This window comes from Heterodontus francisci, chromosome 7, assembly GCF_036365525.1.
Source record: "Heterodontus francisci isolate sHetFra1 chromosome 7, sHetFra1.hap1, whole genome shotgun sequence".
In the NCBI taxonomy this organism is placed as follows: domain Eukaryota; kingdom Metazoa; phylum Chordata; class Chondrichthyes; order Heterodontiformes; family Heterodontidae; genus Heterodontus; species Heterodontus francisci.
Genome location: NC_090377.1, coordinates 44236362 through 44254627, shown reverse-complemented (window position 1 = coordinate 44254627; position 18266 = coordinate 44236362). Strand labels below are relative to the sequence as shown.

At 41.8% G+C, this 18266-nt stretch overlaps 1 protein-coding gene across 19 annotated transcripts in view; it reads right to left on the bottom strand.

Moving 5' to 3' along the window:
- The window catches only part of LOC137371950 (nck-associated protein 5-like), a 693455-nt gene that overhangs the window by 359858 nt on the left and 315331 nt on the right, over window positions 1–18266 (bottom strand). Inside the window, exon 1 of one of the 19 annotated variants that reach the window (XM_068035103.1) lies at window positions 16734–16829. The exons of the other annotated variants lie outside the window; for them this stretch is intronic. The gene's annotated coding sequence lies outside the window, so the exon portion shown is untranslated. Of the gene's footprint in view, window positions 1–16733; window positions 16830–18266 lie in introns of those variants that run through there. 19 annotated transcript variants of the gene reach the window in all.

Below are 18266 nucleotides of genomic sequence, written 5' to 3'. Positions count from 1 at the left end.
GCTAAACAGTGGGCCAGAAGCTCTTAGTCCCAGCAGCGTCACTGGGAGCAGTCAACAGCAGGATCGTGGACGTCAGCCCTGGAAGACAGCTAAGTTTTGGGGCCTCACCGGGGAGAATCAGCCAGGCCCCAGCGAGGCAAGGAGGAGGGCGGGTCGGTTGGTTGGGGGGCAGGGGGATGACCTTATTTAAGTGGGGGCAGTTGGGGCACAGGGTGCCTGATCAGGACGGCTCTGCCCCAGCCCACAAGGAGGCTGGAGGCCTTCTGTGGTGCCTAAGGTGCCCACAGACAGAATACCAGCAGCGGCGGGAGGCAGCCCTATAGTGGCAGTTAATTGGCACTTGAGGGCCTTGATTGACCTGGGGCGGGTGAGCCATTTTTCACTGCTGCTGCTGGTAAAACTGCAGCAGGGGCAGGAAGGCATTGGGAACGCTACAACCCACCTCCCACTCAAATTTACGACAACTCCACACCACCCCCCCCCCACCCCCCCCACCCACCAGCCCGCCCCTGTGGGAGGGCTTAAAATTCCAGCCTCTGTTTCGTTAGGAATATGTGATCTGATGATGGGAGTAGTTGTTGGCAATGAATGCAAGTGGAATATCTAGCTGCAAAAGTCCAGAAAAAATACTACAGGGGGAAAAAAGCATGCGCAAACTCATCTGGGTGTGATTGTTTCTAAAGTACAATTTGCAACTTTACTTCAGATTTCCTAACAGTAAGAAGAGGCTATGCAAGCCAACAATCAAAAAATCTACTTCCCTCCTCAGCAGCTTCTATATTTATCCCCAGGAACACTGCTACCTTTAGACATACCAGTGAGGCAACAGTGACTGCCTTATTAACTTTAAAATTCAGGCCACCATCAGCAACAAGGTGAAATATGTGAAATATATTGTTTTAATGAACATTGTTGCGAATTCAGGAAAGATATCAACAAATCATCAATACTAACTTGCCGCATTCTTAAATTTACATCTCCGAGTTTATATTTTTGACAGATATTTTAACAATTTGTATTTAACCTGCTTTAACGTCGTAAAATGTCTCAAGGTGCTTACTAGGATCTTCATAGGTTTCATTAAAAACTCATGATTTCTTCTGATATTCTTCAATTAAGTTGAAAGCTGGAATGTGGTTTTTAATCTTTAAGAGAGTAACTCAGCCCCTGACATTTTCCAGTGCACACACTCACTAGAGTTACAGCAAGAGACTGACAGAACCCTTAGATGATTGAATGCTGTTCAATTATCTGTTCAACATCAAGAAAATGTGCACTTGTTTATAGTCTGAGCCTCGGCTTAATTGAGTATATGTTCTTCTGTCTCTCAAAAATGAGCAGATTATGTGGCAGGATGTGGTACATTCTAGTAAACCAACTAAAATGACTTAGTTCAATTCCTGAATCTCACTACATAAGCCTATATATCAGGTAGATAAAAAGCACTTTCTGGCTTCTAGGGACAGAAAGTCTACTTAAATGGAACGGCCAGTGATACATAATCCAGAGAAAATCAACTGTATAAGCCCAGCCAATAAAACTTAGTTGTAACTTTTGTTCCTGTTCATCAACTATTGCAGGTTGTTGTGAATTCCTAGTATTGCAGTTCAAAGGAGCAAAGTGAAAACTACAAATTCATGATGCAACCAGGTAAACGATCTTGAGCTTAGAGTCACACAGTGTGTTCATTTATAGATGATATAATGCTCATGAAGGTGGGATACTGCAAAGGTTAATAGGATGAGTTAAAGGAGGATTTGAATATAGTTGGGAACTGGATGAAGAAGTGACAAATGAAATTCAATGTGCAGAAATGTAACGTACTGGACATGGAGACAAAAAGATTCTAGGAAGACACTTACTTAAACTGAAAGAAAATAATGTGCATGGAAAATGGAAGAGATTGAGGGTCCTCATCAACAATAAATTGAAAACTATCGCAGAAATGCTCAGTGGCAGTGAGTAACATAAATCAGATATTGAGTTAAATTACAAAGTCAATATTGATCTGAAATAGTGGAATAATCTAGTCACTTTAGAAATCATTGCTGCGACCGCACTTAGAATATGGTGCAGAGTTCTGGTCACCACAGTTGGTTGGCATCCTTCCATCTACGAAAGATGACGGACACGCAGAAAACAATACATTTAGGCGGGGTATCTTCTCTTGGTGCACCTTCGCTGATGGCTGTGAAGGCCAATCCTTGAGAGGCAGGTTCTGTCACAAGCGCTTCATGTGAAGCTGCCAAGTGACAGAGTTGTTTTGACATTGGCGCCTGTTGCCAAGCTGCTGTAGCAACTGGTTGTCATGGTAGTGCACACCAGTCCACAGGATGTGTCACCATTTCCCTCTTTCGCCAGCTAGTTACTCCCAGGTGCGATAATCAACATTTAAGGTCTTCATGTCACGCTTGCAAGTATCCTTGAAGCAGAGCTTTGGGCGCCCCATTGGTCGTCTGGCAACGGTTACCTAACGTCCTTGGGTATGCGACCGTCTTCCATCCTGCGGATATGTCTGATCCACGAAAGCCACCTCTGTTTGATTAGTGCTCTGCCTTTGAGAGGACTGCCATATTTGTGATTTTGTCTTGCCAGGATATACCCATAATGCCCTGCAGACAGTGAAGATGGAAATTATTGAGCTTCTTTTCCTGGTAGCCAGTAAAAGGATATTGCAGCAATTGAAAGAGTACAGAAAAGATCAATCAGAATGTTTAAGGGATTGGATTATGACAAGCGATTAAGTAAATTAGGCAAGTTCTGACTGGAAAAGAGGTGGAGAGGTGTTTTGATTGCTGTATGATTTGATTGTTATTTCTTCCAATTCTGAATGTAAACCACGACAAGCTGTTTCACCTTGCCCAGTAGAATCAAAGGACATGGCCTGTGTGTGAAAGGAGGTAAACTGAAAACTAATCTGCACAAACAATATTTTAGTGAGCGAGTGATAAATCTGTAGAACAGGATCCCTTGGGAGACAATGGAAGCAGATAGTGTTAATTCGTTCAAATGCAAATTAGATTGATTTTATTCAGAAAATAATATTTTGAGATATGGTAATTTCAGCCATGGCAAATAGTAGATGTAGCAGGCTTGGGAGGAACCAGTCACTTTCTACCCACACTTCCCCAAGCTTTCCACCGAGATGGACCATGGTTTTTTGTACAGCAATTCCTATGTTCCTATGCATATACATTTGGTTGGTATCTTTTTTAGCTCCTAGGTAATAGAAAATTTTGCCTCTTGATAATCTTAAGAATATTATCAACAATAATCCAGATTTCAGTTGCAGAATTAGTGCAGGAAGACTGGGCATTTCTGCTCAAAATGTACTACCCTTGCAATTAGCTCACACATCTAAAAGTACACATCTCATGTAGCTATCTGATTCCTTGATTGACATTACAGAAGATAGCTGAAATACCCATGATACTATAGATTTTCAATATTTTTAAAATTACATCTGCTATTTTACTGAAGCATTATTGATGCTAAACCTGCCTAGACACCTGCCATGACTCCAACAAGTTCTATTCTATAGACAGGGCTCCCTTTACTAGAATTATTTTGAAAGTGAGTAAAATGGTAGTTTCTACTGGGTAATTTCCTTGTCTGCTAAGGCTCAAGCAAAGAGTTTGAAGGCAAAAGTCTGGTGTGAGTTGAACCTTCTGGTGACCTGCTCCTCTCTATCCAATTTGATAGCCTAAAGGTACTTAGAAATAAAGATTTACCGATTATGTTCAGAACAGTAACATTGTCCATATCTCCAACACACATTCTAGAAATCCCTGAAGAGAATGGTCTACATAATGATGTACAGTATACCTATTTCCAGTAACAGGAGTTATAAATTACATTGTTACTGGGTAAATGAGAAGACAAAACAGAAATACATCAACACAAATTAGTACTGTCAATATATAGTATTAAACTTCACAAATCTGAATCAGTTACAGAGAATGATCTGTTCAAAGTGAAATACAACCAGCATACCTTCCCTATTTCTATTTAAGCACTATGCACAATGTTGTTTTCACTACTTCTTTTAGCAAACTGAAATTTCCTGCCTCTTCAAATTCTTTTAGGCAGGTGCAATCTACCAATAGAATGGCAACATCAAGTATTGGAAACAGATGTCATGTTGAGGCATACAGCTAATTTACAACAAGCAGATTACCACTAAAGGTACATAACGTGAAATAGACAGCATCTATTGGTGATTTTTGAAAGTCTTGGAGGACTGAAACAGCCTTCCTCTGCCGAACATAAAACAATCCAGCATTTTAGTTCTAAAACAATGTTCTGCAGTTTCTAGCATCTTTTGAAATCTATTTCCTAACGTTTAAGTCAGAAGTGCACAGGACATTGTTTCTTAGATGATGTCAGGCAGCAGGAGATTGTGAATGTGATTTAAACATTTAATACTGTAAAGGTTCAACAAATCAAGAAGAGTTGTGTCACTAATTTGACATAATAATTAGGCTACACAGTTCAGAGTTTTCAATTATAAGGCAAAAAAATGAGCACGCCAGGTTTTCTCAGGTTTCAAGAAGAAAAGTGAAATTTTATTAAACCTTAAACTCTAATACGGTTCACACCTACGGATAAACGACACGCCCACACTTGCATGCACACATGATAGACACATGCAGGTAGGGACAGAAAAGAGAAGAAAAGATAAGGTGGAACAGTTTGAGGCAATATCTTGTAATGGTGCTTTGAGCTTGCGTTTTAGTCCTTTTGGAAGCAGTCTTGCTTTCTTTGGCGCCCAGCATTCTTCTTAAATCTTGTTCACGTAGGAGACTTTTCTCTCTTTGAGTTTCATGTGTTTTCACATGATTCAGTTTCGTGGGAAGGAGATGGGAGCAGGCAGACAGGAAAGGCTGTAATTCTTTCTTCAGTTCCAGGAGCACACGGCGTTCTGAGTTCAAATCTGAGTTGGAAGTTCAAATCGCAACAGCCAGCTAATCATATGACTAAAACTGGTCTGACCACTTCATCTGTGTCTATTGGGGAAGCAACAATGGGTCCCTTTTGTTCCACTACTCCTAGTACTATGCAAATGTCTTTCCAGTCAGGGGCTTGCAATTTTAAGGTTTAATGTTCATGTGGCGAAATAATGCGTGCCTCAGTCTTGGTAGGTGGGGGGCTTGCCTGACAGAGACTAATAGCGTTAAAGAGCAAGTTCGCGTCAGTTCAGTGTTTTCTAATGGCTTGCAGTCTGGGGGTCTACAGAAGTGTGGAATCACAGACAGCAACTTCTGGATTTCTACGCTTAACTCCGCCTGTGTGGACTCAAGAATTTACTGTCAGTTTTAGAACAGTAATGCTGGAGAATGCAGATAGTTCTGCAAAAACTGGGCCTGTGTCAAAATTCAAGATTATATTGGATAGGTGGTCAACGAATAGTGGTTGATACAGAAACAGTAGGTTAATGAGATTAGGACTACTGCTCAAATGTAAACACATATACTGGTTGGGCTGAACAGCCAGTTCCTATGTTGTATCTTCTATGTATTTCAATGCATTTTAAAAGGTTCACTTTTATAATTGAAACTTGAATTTTCAATTTGGGTATTATATTGTGTTGCTCTGCAGTCCCAGAATAACACCAATCATGAAAACTTAAAAAAGCATTTTTCTTTTCAAAAAACAGCTGCTCGGATACTAATAAAGGTATCTATAAAATATCTTGATTAGTGACCAAAGTTCAGGCATGTAAAGGGTGGAACTCTTTGCAATACTGGAAGTGATAAGGGAAACAAACATAATTTTGAACTTTAGATAACAAAGGCTGTGTAATCACCTGCTCTAAAGATACCCATTTTGGAGGTGACGGTGTTAATAGTGGGACTCCCCAGACATTCCAAATAGTGAGTAAGAACTGAATACAGTGCTCCTGGCACATTTGAAAATATAATTCTAACTTGATAATAAATAGCAGACAGGATGATTTAGGAAATTATTTGAAACTTTACACTTTCTCCCTTAACTTTCTAACAAATTATGTAGCAATTTCAACTTCACAATTTTAAAATGTAGCTCAGTTGCACATTAGTCAAAAAATATATTTGTATGTACATTACACTGGCAGTAACTTGCAGCTTCACAAATCCCTACTGTATGCTTCAGAAATAAGAGGTTATAATTTAAACTCGATACGCGAGTCAGCTTTGGTATTTATGTGTAAATATACTTGTGTACATATATTTTGGTTCACTGTTGAACCATCTACCAAAGGCATAATCTGCTGCAGATCACACAGGCTCAGAGGAATTGTTTGTTGTTTTTCCTCTTCGAGCTAACTTTGGCTTACATTCTCTGCTTTTAAGGATTGGTGTTTTAAGCATCAGTTCAACTAGTGTCTACTTTTCACACAATAGCTAAATGTAGTTGAAACCTGAAGTAATCATAATTCAATATAGCATCAAGAAATGCAAGTACCTTATGTAATTTCATGCAACAATATCACCTGGTGCCTTTATTTAATCCATATCATGAGTTAGCTGCAACCCAATTCACACTTCCTCCCCTATCTCTTTATTTCTCTTTTACACATTTAAATCATCAACATAGAGTAATCACATTACCACCATCCAGGAAGGAAACAAACCTGACATTCATCAGTTTGATACATCTCTTGCTGTGCAGCTGTTAAATTTGTGTGGGATTTGAGTCCCACATTTTTATCACCACAGGTGAAAAAACATTCAATACATTAACAGTGTAGTATGTGTTAATCTTGTTGTAAAATAAACATTGAAAGTTTTTAAAATATTTTTTCATGAGGTGCGGGCGTCGCTGGCAAGGCCACCTGATGTTGCCCATCCCTAATTGCCCTTGAACTGAGTGGCTTGCTGAGCCATTTCAGAGGGCAATTAAGTGTCAACCACATATGGGTCTGGAGACACCATAGTCCAGACCAGGTAAGGGCAGCAGATTTCCTTCCCTAAATTAGTGAACCAGATGCGTTTCTATGACGATTGATGATAGTTTCACAGCGCCATTATGGAGTCTCGCTTTCAATTCCAGGCTTGTATTAATTAATTGAATTTAATTAACTAATTGAATTTAAATTCCACCAGCTGCGAGAGTAGGATTTGAATCTGCATCCCGAGGGCATTTGCCTGAACCTCTGGATTACTAGTCCAGTGACATTATCACTACACCACCATCTCTGACAAATACCTTGACTTCTATCTGGAGAAGAAAAGTGAAAAAATATTTTTAAATGATATCCTTGGTACCAGGTTTCCAAATCGAAAACAAATATTAAGTTGAGAAAAATCTAGTCAAAAGCAATAATTGCATCTTTCTTTGCATAATTATTTTGGCTGACATGAGAACTATAATTCAAAAAATGTTTAAGTGAAATAATTAGGTGCTATATTGTTCAATAGGGGCTCAGTAGTGTGCAACTCGTCAGGAACCAAAAAGTGATGCTGCAGAGTGACGAGAGGCAGTTCAATTGCCCTCCCCCCCCACCACCCTTCCCCCAAGCCCTCTTCATAATATGGATGGGTAGAATATTTGCACTTGCTCCGATGTTGATTTTTACTCTGAGCTTATGCCTGCCACTCTTCTGTGGACATATAATTCTCATCATGGTGAATGCCTCAGATTGCATGATAGCATTGACATGTTGATCCAAATTGACTGTGCAGAATGCTTGCTCGCTCTTTGCAAGAGTGCGCTCTTCACCTGTGTCGTCCTGGCAATCTGTCTCACTGCTGACCTGATATACCTGCTTGGGCTTTTGTTTTGTTGTGTGTTGGCATATCTTTTGTTGCATTTGCCATCCTGTCTTGCAGACATTCTCTCCGACTGTGATCTGTCACCACTGTGTGCAGTATCCAAGCACGGCCCACGGCACTGCCTTGCCTATTGTCCTCTCATGCCACAAGCTTTGCACTGATCCTGGTACGCCGGACAACTGCGAAATGGTTGATTCAGGCCACATTTGCCATAAGGCTTATTCACTTATTGAACAATTAAAGGCACAAGAGGGCATTTATTAAATAGCCTGCATTTACAGAAGTTTTACTTGAAAGCAATCATAAGGGAATTTTTCCATACTCATTTTTACTGCTTATTCTGGATTAGAACTTTTTTCATAAAAATTCTATTCTGTTACATTCAATAGGATGTGCTTTACATCCTAATCATTTAGCCCTATTAAACAGCTTTGCACAAAAATGTAAATCCACTTTTCTATCAAAAACAAAATAGTCTTTTTATAGGGATTTAACTTTTAATTAATGCTTTTGTTAGATTTAATAGCACACGGTATGTTTGGAATTTCATCGCTAGAAACTATGCATAGAAGATGACCAGTATTATAGGATGTTGGATGACCAGTATTATTGGTTGTCGTCGGTCCTATAACAACGGAGTTCTGATCTGATCATCCAGTTCGGTTTTCTAAATTTACGTTAAAGAGGTTTATAACTTGGTGAATTTACATAAAATTAATAGCATATACCACTGGCTGTCAAACTGTGGTTGGAATGAGCATGAAGGTTTGGGGTGAATGGAGAGTATGGAAGGAGCCAGAATTGGTATTCCATTATTTTTAATCTTACTGAATGATACCACTGTGGTTTCCAATGTCAGTCATGCTTCTTCCCATTCCCTGCGCTTTTCAGCTGAGTAACTCTCACCCTCCTGCTCTCTATACTTACTTTCCTCCAGGAAAATAATTTCTACCCATAGGTAATCGACAACAGTACTTGCCCAGTCTATGGCAAAGCAAAGCTGCACCAATATATTCATCAGGGAAAGAGAAATGCTCAAGGGTGGAAAGGACATCTATGGCAAAAGAAATAAAGAATTCAGCAACCTTCTCCCATAGCTCCCACTGTGCTTATTCTGCCAAGAAACCATTCCCTTCTGACCCTTGCCAGTTCATCCCCTCATCAACAGCTGTACAAACATTGTTGGAAATAAAGAGCCTGCTGCAAAGACAAATAGGAGAGCGAGAAAACAGAACAGCAACTAAATAGAACATAAAAAAAATTGTGGGAAAAGAAAAAGCAAAAAATTGAAATGGAGGGGGAGAGGAAAGCTGAAGTAAAGAGAAGAAACAAGAATCAGAAGTGGAAGAGGGCCAAGTGAAGATTTCCTGACTCCTGACCTGCTTCTGGCTATTTGAATCTAACACAAGGATAGTAAGAACTAAAACCTTCAAAAGCAGTTGGCAATTGAGTTCTAAGGGAGGCAATTCGACAGGCTCCAGGTTTACTATGAATTCTTCCAGATTAGATTCTATCCTGGTAGAGCAATGAGAAGGAAAGGGGCATGATGAGCTGAAATCTTCAGTACGGACCTTGAAGGTGGAATCTTAGGTCTGAAGCATTGGGGAACATTTTTGGGACAACTATGGCACAAGAGCAGACTTGTTCTGTTTTGTCTGCAAGAATTCTTATTGATACAGGCCCGTTTTGAGCTGAAACTCCAATACAAGTGAATCCCCTTATTTGCTTGTACCACTTTGGAGCTACATCTACTGAAAAATTCTACTCATTAACATAGTTCCAACCCCATGCAAAAGACAAGGTCATATGAGTTTCCTGTATTGAGGCACAGCAAGACCCATAGATTATTTGATGTTGGCTGTAGTGTAGCAGCGGTGCTCTCACCTCTGAGTGAGAAGATTGCGGCTTCAAGTCCTACTCCAGCCACTTGAGCACAAAATCGCAGCTGACTCCAGTACAGCCCTGAGGGATTGCTGCACTGTGGAGATGCCATCTTTTAGATGAGACTGTTATGGCTAGGTGGATAATGGCGTGGCTGGTTTCCACTGTTCAGCTCCCAACTGACCACAGTGTTTTTGTATGGATTAGCATTTCAGCCCCTGTATTTTGTTTGCCAAATAAGCAGACAGCTCCAGGTTTTCCCATTAAATATTTATTAAACAATAATCACCCAAAATGTTCACAACACCACCCACACATGCATTCACTCTTTCATACACTCAAGAAAAAACAGCTAGAAGGTAAAGGGCAAGAGGTGTTAAAGTTCAAGGTGTAAAAGTCTGCTGTTTCAGGAAAACCTGTGGGATCCTCTCGAAAGGCAAGTTTTAAAATTGCAGGCCTGTTTGCTGTTTGTCTTGTATTTGCTGGGTTGCTGAAGACTTCTGGCAGTTCACTTCAGTTTGAAGATGGTGCTAATGTTCTTAGTTCAGTTTTCACAGGTGGAGGAGTTGATTCAAAGTCACTCTCTTTTCTATGCTGTGGTTGGCTTTCAACTAGTCTCAGCAAGGTTCAAATGTGTTAGCTGGAACTGGTCTCACTGAGCCTTGTGTTGGAATTCAAGATGACTTTCAAAGTTGACCGTGTGGCTGGAAAGTCCAGATTGATGTTGATGACTGATCTTCTCAGCCCTTAAAAGTAAATTCTAAGTGTTAAATGTGCCCATGTGACTTTAGGTTTCAGTTCCTAATGGGATGTACCCATTTGATGGCCCCATTTTGATATTGTGAGGGCTGTTCACACTCTATTGTGGTGAAGGGTAGCTGGAGATATAGGGTAGAATTTTATGCTCTCCCCCACAGTGGGTTTTGAGATGGGGAGAGCATGAAATTGGTTGGGATGGTGGCTGGGTGGGGGGGCGGGTGGAGGATGGGAACTCCGCCACCATCCTGCCTCCTCAGGAATTTAGTCTGTTTGGGAAGGCCTTACCGCCCCACCAATCAAGGCCCTTAACTGGTAATTAACCCCTAATTTAGGGGCTCTTCCTGTCGCAGCTGCAATTAACAATGTGGCAGGCAGCCTCATCACCGCACGGGAAGCACGGCACGAGAAACTGTGCGGGCAGCTTCCCAGTTGCGGGGGGACGGGGTGTAGAGGGGGTCCCTCGTTCAAAGGCACTTTGTGCCTGAATAAGGGACCTGGCATTGGGAAAGAGGGGTGGGGCGCCTGCTGTAGGCTATTCTCCTGCCCTTGCAGCTGACCCCCCTCTCTGAGACCCACACGCCGTGAGACCCCTCCCCCCCGACCATCCTTAAGCCTGATTCAGGCGCTGCTCCTCAGTGTCTGGTTGCTGCAGCTACAGCAGAAGCAGCCGCCACTGCCTTGACGGTGGCACTGTAGTTGCTGGCCTCTGATTGGCCTGCAGTTCTACAAGACCAGGAATTATGGCGACAGGGTGCTAAATCGTATGGAAGGCCTGCCGTTGCCTACTTCAATGCCTGATTGGCACTAAATTCGGCGGACTTCCCGCACAAGAGCCGACACGACAATCTCGTCGATAGTTACCCCCAATGCCAAGACCTCTACCACCAGCCCAAAACGCCACCTGCAGCATTTGGAGTGCCTTTGTTTTAGCTTGTTTTGTGTATAGCTCACATCCATGTAGACGAGATTAATTGGTTTTAGTTCTGGTAGACATGGATGTTTATTTTAGTGCTGGAGTTGGTATGGGTTATGCTACTTGTCCTCCATTTTTGTTGACAGTAAATGTACCAATCTTTTAAAATTTTTCTAATAACTCTTTAGTTTGTTTCTGTATTTTAATTGCTGCACTACACGTGAGCATGACAAGATGTTAAACTGAAGCCCTCTCTATCCTCTCACATGTACGTAAAGGTTTCCATGGCACTATATTAAAGAAGGGTAGATGAGTTCTCTAGCGTCATGACCATTATTTATCTTTCAACCATTATCAACGGCAGCGAGGCCTGGACAACGTATGCCAGCCAAGAGCGACGTCTCAATTCATTCCATCTTCGCTGCCTTCGGAGAATACTTGGCATCAGGTGGCAGGACTATATCTCCAACACAGAAGTCCTTGAAGCGGCCAACATCCCCAGCTTATACACACTACTGAGTCAGCGGCGCTTGAGATGGCTTGGCCATGTGAGCCGCATGGAAGATGGCAGGATCCCCAAAGACACATTGTACAGCGAGCTCGCCACTGGTATCAGACCCACCGGCCGTCCATGTCTCCGTTATAAAGACGTCTGCAAACGCGACATGAAATCGTGTGACATTGATCACAAGTCGTGGGAGTCAGTTGCCAGCATTCGCCAGAGCTGGCGGGCAGCCATAAAGACAGGGCTAAATTGTGGCGAGTCGAAGAGACTTAGTAGTTGGCAGGAAAAAAGACAGAGGCGCAAGGGGAGAGCCAACTGTGCAACAGCCCCAACAAACAAATTTCTCTGCAGCACCTGTGGAAGAGCCTGTTACTCCAGAATTGGCCTTTATAGCCACTCCAGGCGCTGCTTCACAAACCACTGACCACCTCCAGGCGCGTATCCATTGTCTCTCGAGATAAGGAGGCCCAAAAGAAAAGAGAAAGAAATTATCAACAAAAACTAATTAACTCGTCATTAGCTTAGAAAGGATATATTGACCTTGGAGGGAGTGCAGCATAGATTTACTAGCATGATACTGTGTTTCCATGGTTAAATTACAAGGAGACATTGCACAAACTAGAGCTCTATTCCTTGCAAGACAAATGAAAACACCTGGTTTGAGAAACTGGCAAACAAACGTAGGGTGGTTGCAAATCAAAGGGTGGCCCATGTTTATTGGTAAGGTCATAATGGGAACCTCTCTGACCTTCTTGATGGAGACAGTGTGTCTGCTGCTACCTCAGCCAGGGGGTTAAATCATTCATATGATTTCCCAGAACAAAAGAGAAAACTTGGAATTGGAAATAAATTACATTAAATTGCTCTCTGGGACATGCCACATGTACCACATGCTATGGAGATAGATGATGCAGGGCGTTTTGATCGGTGTACTTGCTGATAGACAAGCAGTTGGCTTTTAGAAAGCAGTTGAGCTCAAGAGCAAAGAGGCCATCAGGAACTAAAGATGCTTCTGTTTTGAGGCAAGCCCATGCTCAAACTGGGAATTCCAGATTTGGGAGGTGTTGGAAGAGAACTGGAGGATTGCTTAGAGGAAGCAAGTGGGAGAATTCCTGGGAAATCTCATAACTCAGAAGACAGTTGAGAAATTAGAGAAAAGCAAAGTGAATTCCTAAAAACTGTACTCAGGAGGTCTGGCAGCTGCTGTGGAGAGGAAAACAGAGTTAACATTTCAGGTCCGTGACCTTTCAAGGTAACATCCCACACGGAAGAGTGTCTGCAGAGACTCATCGACAGGATTGCGGCTGCCTGCAACGAATTTGGCCTCACCATCAGCCTCAAGAAAATGAACATCATGGGACAGGACGTCAGATATGCTCCATCCATCAATATCGGCGACCACGCTCTGGAAGTGGTTCAAGAGTTCACCTACCTAGGCTCAACTATAAGCTGTCTGTCAATGCAGAAATCAACAAGCGCATGGGAAAGGCGTCCGCTGCTATATTCAGACTGGCCAAGAGAGTGTGGGAAAATGGCGCACTGACACGGAGCACAAAAGTCCGAGTGTTTCAAGCCTGTGTCCTCAGTACCTTGGTCTACGGCAGCGAATCTTGGACAATGTATGTCAGCCAAGAGCGACATCTCAATGAATTCCATCTTTGCTGTCTCTGGAAAATCCTTGGCATCAGGTGGCAGGACCCACATCTCCAACGCAGAAGTCCTCGAGGCGGTCAACATCCCCAGCATATGTGCCCTACTGAGCAAACGGCGCTTGAGATGGCTTGGCCATGTGAGCCGCATGGAAGATGGCAGAATCCCCAAGGATGCATTGTACAGCGAGCTTGTCACTGGCATCAGACCCACTGGCCATCCAGGTCTCTGCTTTAAAGACATCTGCAAACGCGACATGAAGTCCTGCGACATTGACCACAAGTTGTGGGAGTCAGTTGCCAGCGATCGCCAGAGCTGGCGAACAGCCATAAAGGCGGGGCTAAAGAGAGGCGAGTTGAAGAGACTTAGCAGTTGGCAGGAAAAGAGACAGAAGTGTAAGGAGAGAGTCAACTGTGTAACAGCCCCGACAACCAATTTTATCTGCAGAGCCTGTGGAAGAGTCAGTCACTCTAGAATTGGCCTTTATAGCCACTCCAGGCGCTGTTCCACCACCTCTAGGTACTTACCCATTGTCTTTTGAGACAAGGAGGCCAAAGAAGCTTTTGGATGATATCGCCGAGGGGCAGCATGTAGATGGGAAATAAGAGGGGGCCAAGGATAAATCCTTGGGGGACACCAAAGCTAACGTTGCAGGAACAGGAAGAGAAGCCATGCAAGTGATTCTCTGGTTACAATCAGATAGATCAGAATGGAACCAGGCACTGAGCAGTCCCACCCAGCTGGACAACAGTGGAGAGGCATTGGAGGAGGATGGTGTGGTCAACCATGTCAAAGGCTGCCGACAGGTCGAGAAGCACAAGGAGGGAACACTTACCTTGGTCACAGCTACATACATATATATGTATATTAATATATATAAAAGCTTTTTTTTTAAATTGGCCTTGGATGACACTTAACATATACAAATCGAAGATGACTACAGTACGGTCATCCCATTCCAATTTCCAGGATCTAATGCAGGTTGTCTACAACTCGTCGTGGAGTCAGAGTATGCGTGTTTGTGTTTGCTTTTCATCTCTGTGAATCAATATTGTTATAACCAGGTGACAAAGGTGTCTAGGAGCCTTTTACTGTCTTCACCTGGTCTTATTGTAACAGGGTTTGATTTTGAACCCACTGTGTTTTGAGCTCCCCCTTGGTGAATCCTTGTTCAGCACTTTCCAATTATAAGGCAAAGAAATGAACACAAACAGGCCTTCTTAGGTTTAAGGAAGATAAGTGAAATTTATTAAACCTTAAACTTAAACTCTAATACGGTTAACGCCTACGGATATATGACACACCCACACTAGCATTCACACACGATACACACATGCAAATAGGGACAGAAAAGACAAGAAAAATAAAGTAGAGTTGTTTCAGGTAATATCAGAAGAGTTTCTGGTTTACTGTGCTTTGAGCTCACTGTAGTCCTTTTGTAAGTAGTCTTGCTTTTCATTGGGGCCCAACATTCTTCTTAAACCTTATTCACTGTAGAAGACTTTTCTCTCTTGGGGTTCATGGGTCTTCGCTTCCATGAGAAAGAGATGAGAGCAGACAGGAGAGAGGTGTTCAGTCCAGGAGCAAAGAGCTTTCTGAGTTTCTTTCTCTCAGCAAGTTCAAATTCAAAAAACTCCAAGTCAGTTAGTCATGTGACTAAACTGGTCTGGCCACGTCTTTGGTGTATTGGGGAAGCAAGGACTGGGTCCTTTGTTCCAACACTGTCTGCTAGCATGCAAATGTCTTTGCAGTCAGGGGCTTGGCAATTCCTTGTGATATTTTCTTCCCAGCCACAATTTTAGGTTTTAATGTTCATGTGGTGAAATAATGTGTGCCTCAGTCTTGGTAGGTGGGGGCTTGCATGACAATATGCAAACATATCTTCAAAATTATGCTTATCTATTCTATGGGAATTAACCTTTGTTTAACTGATTTGCTTTTTGGAATTATCATGATAATTGTGAATATTACTTTCATATAGCATTCAACGGTAAACTTGAACAGGTAAAAATATTACAAAAGAAAAAAACATAAGAAATAGGAGCAGGAGTAGGTCATATGGCCCATTGAGCTTGCTCTGTCATTTAATAAGGTTATGGCTGAACCTCTAAATCGAATGCACTTCTCTGTCTGATCCCCATATCCCTTGGCTCCCTTCGTGTCCAAAAATCTATCGATCTCTGTCTTGAATATACACATTGGCTGAGTATCCACAGTCATTTCAGGTGGAGAATTTCAAAGATTCACAACCTTCAGAGTGAAACAATTTCTCTTCATCTCAGTCCTAAATGGCTGATCCCTTATCCTGACACGATGATTCCCAGCTCTAGACTGTCCAGCCTGGGAAAAAGAGAATCGCAGCAAGTACCCCGTCAAGCCCTCTAAGAATTTTATGTTTCAATGCGATCACCCATCATTCTTCTAAACTGCAGAGAATATAGGTCTATTACACGCAATCTCTTCTCTTAGGACAGCATTCTCATCCCAGAAATCTTTTTGCACTGCCTCGAAGGCAGATATATCCTTCATTAGGTACGAAGACCAAAACTATAGACAGTACTCCAGGTGCGGTCTCATCCGAAAGAGCACATCTCCAATGGTGCAGCACTCCCTCAGTACTGCACTGGAATGTCAGCCTTAATTTTTGTGCTGAAGCCCTGGAGTGAGAATTGAACCAGAAAGCTTGTGACTCAGAGGTGACAGTGCTACCAACTGAGCCCTAATCTTGTGCAAAGACCTCCTGTGTGCCACCTTATCAAGTGCTTTTGGGCACTTATATCTAGTTAAGAAACCAAAAGTGCAGTAACTAATAAATCAAGTTGTGTTTGCAACTGAAACAGGCCAGTAAATGTAGCACTTAATTCCTTTAAACAAGATTCACAAAATGGCAGCCATCCACCTCTGGAGAGTAGTTAATGGGAATTCACATCACACACTGGCGGGAGGGTTAATGTACTCTACACATTATTATTCTAATACAAATTAATTAAAATGTAATGAAATATGTAGTAGCTGAAACTAATATTTTAAACATGTGGCATAAACAGAATTAATGCTTGTTGACAAAATAAATCTTTCAATTCATGAGCTGACCATAATTCACCAACTACACTGTGGCTTTCGAGTTATTTATTCAGCTCATTTATGAAAATATTTATATCACATCATCCAATTATTTTCATCTATATGTACACACACACAATCTGCTACCCAACACCCATTTTACATTATTTATTAAGTCTTTGTTACATGCTCAGTACTAATAACTTACCCTTTCAATTGGAAGGAGTTTTAATTGAACTGGAGATAAATTCATTCATTTTAAAAATTCCAGGTATCAATGCTATTTGGAATATTTCAAAGATAACCAGATCATAAATTGATGCCGCCTTTAACCAATCCAGGCAGCTTTAGAGGCAAAGATCTTGAGCAGTTTCCTTTAATGCCTTCTACAAAAACACTACTAGTCATGCTCAGACTCACCAACTGTCACTTTTTTTTTTAGGAATGATAATCACTTATTGCAGTTTTAAAATGTGGCTAATTTAGATTCGTCACTATCAAAATAGACATGGCACATCATGTTTCATTGGGTGTGTGCACCCTTTGTTACTGTTACTAATCCCAAATGACACTGTTAACCCCACCCAACATTCTCTATATTGTGGTATATTGTGCTGGAATTTCAATACACTGTTTCATGCAGTTATAAGATATTAATTATCATCACAATGCCACACACTGAGTTCCTGATCCCAGCTGTGCTGTCAGGGGGAGATAAAAGGCAGGATCACAGATGGAGGGAAAATCATCCTCAGGCTACTATTTTGTATCTGTTGAAGCTAGTAACAGATTTGGCAGCAGGAATGGCAATAGAACTGGACAAAGCCAACAGGAAAATAGAAACTTGTGGGAAGGGAGCGAATGAAAAAAAAAGCTGCAAATATGAATTTCAAATATTGCAATTTCATTTGAATTCCCCAAGATGCTCAAGTTACTTTTCTTTCATATATATATTGCACTAAGATTAAAAATAAATCAGTGGATTTAAATTACAATGGGCTATATTCCTTTTTTCAAATCAAAAGAAGAGGTTAATGCTTATTTCTGCTGTGTTAATTAGATCCACCAGCAAAATGGCAGTAGTGGGAAATGTACAATGTCACTCAATGCAAATTAGTTAGTGGCAATAAGTAATAAGGCAGCTGACCACAATAATTTAAATGCTTCTTGTGCAGCTAATAAGAACCCAAGAAATAGGAGCAGGACTAGGCAATACGGCCCATTGAGCCTGCTCCACTATTCAATAATTTTGTGGCTGATCTTCGACCTCAACTGCACTTTCCCACTATCCCCATTTCCTTCAGTGGCCACTTAGTGTCCGAAAGTTTAGCAATCTCAGTCTTGAATATATTCAATGACTAAGCGTCCACAGACCTCTGAAGTAGAAAATTTCAAAGATTCATAACCCTCCGAGTGAAGAAATTTCTCCTCATCTCAGTCCTGACCCCTTATCCTGAGACTATCCAGTCAGAAGAAATAGCCTTTCACTAACTACTGTGTCATGCCCTCAATGAATCGTATACATTTCAATGAGAACACAGGCGATATTTTTAGGCTCCCTCAAAGTCAGTGATGGAGGCGAGGGGGCTGAAAATACCAACCCCAGATGGCGTGTCAGTTTCAGGACATGCCCAGCGCTGACAATGTACACCAGGGCAGGGGGAGGGTAGGACAGGGATCCCACCTTCCTCCCTATTGAGGCGAATTAAATTAGTTAAAAAGCTCGTAAAGAGCTTGTTGC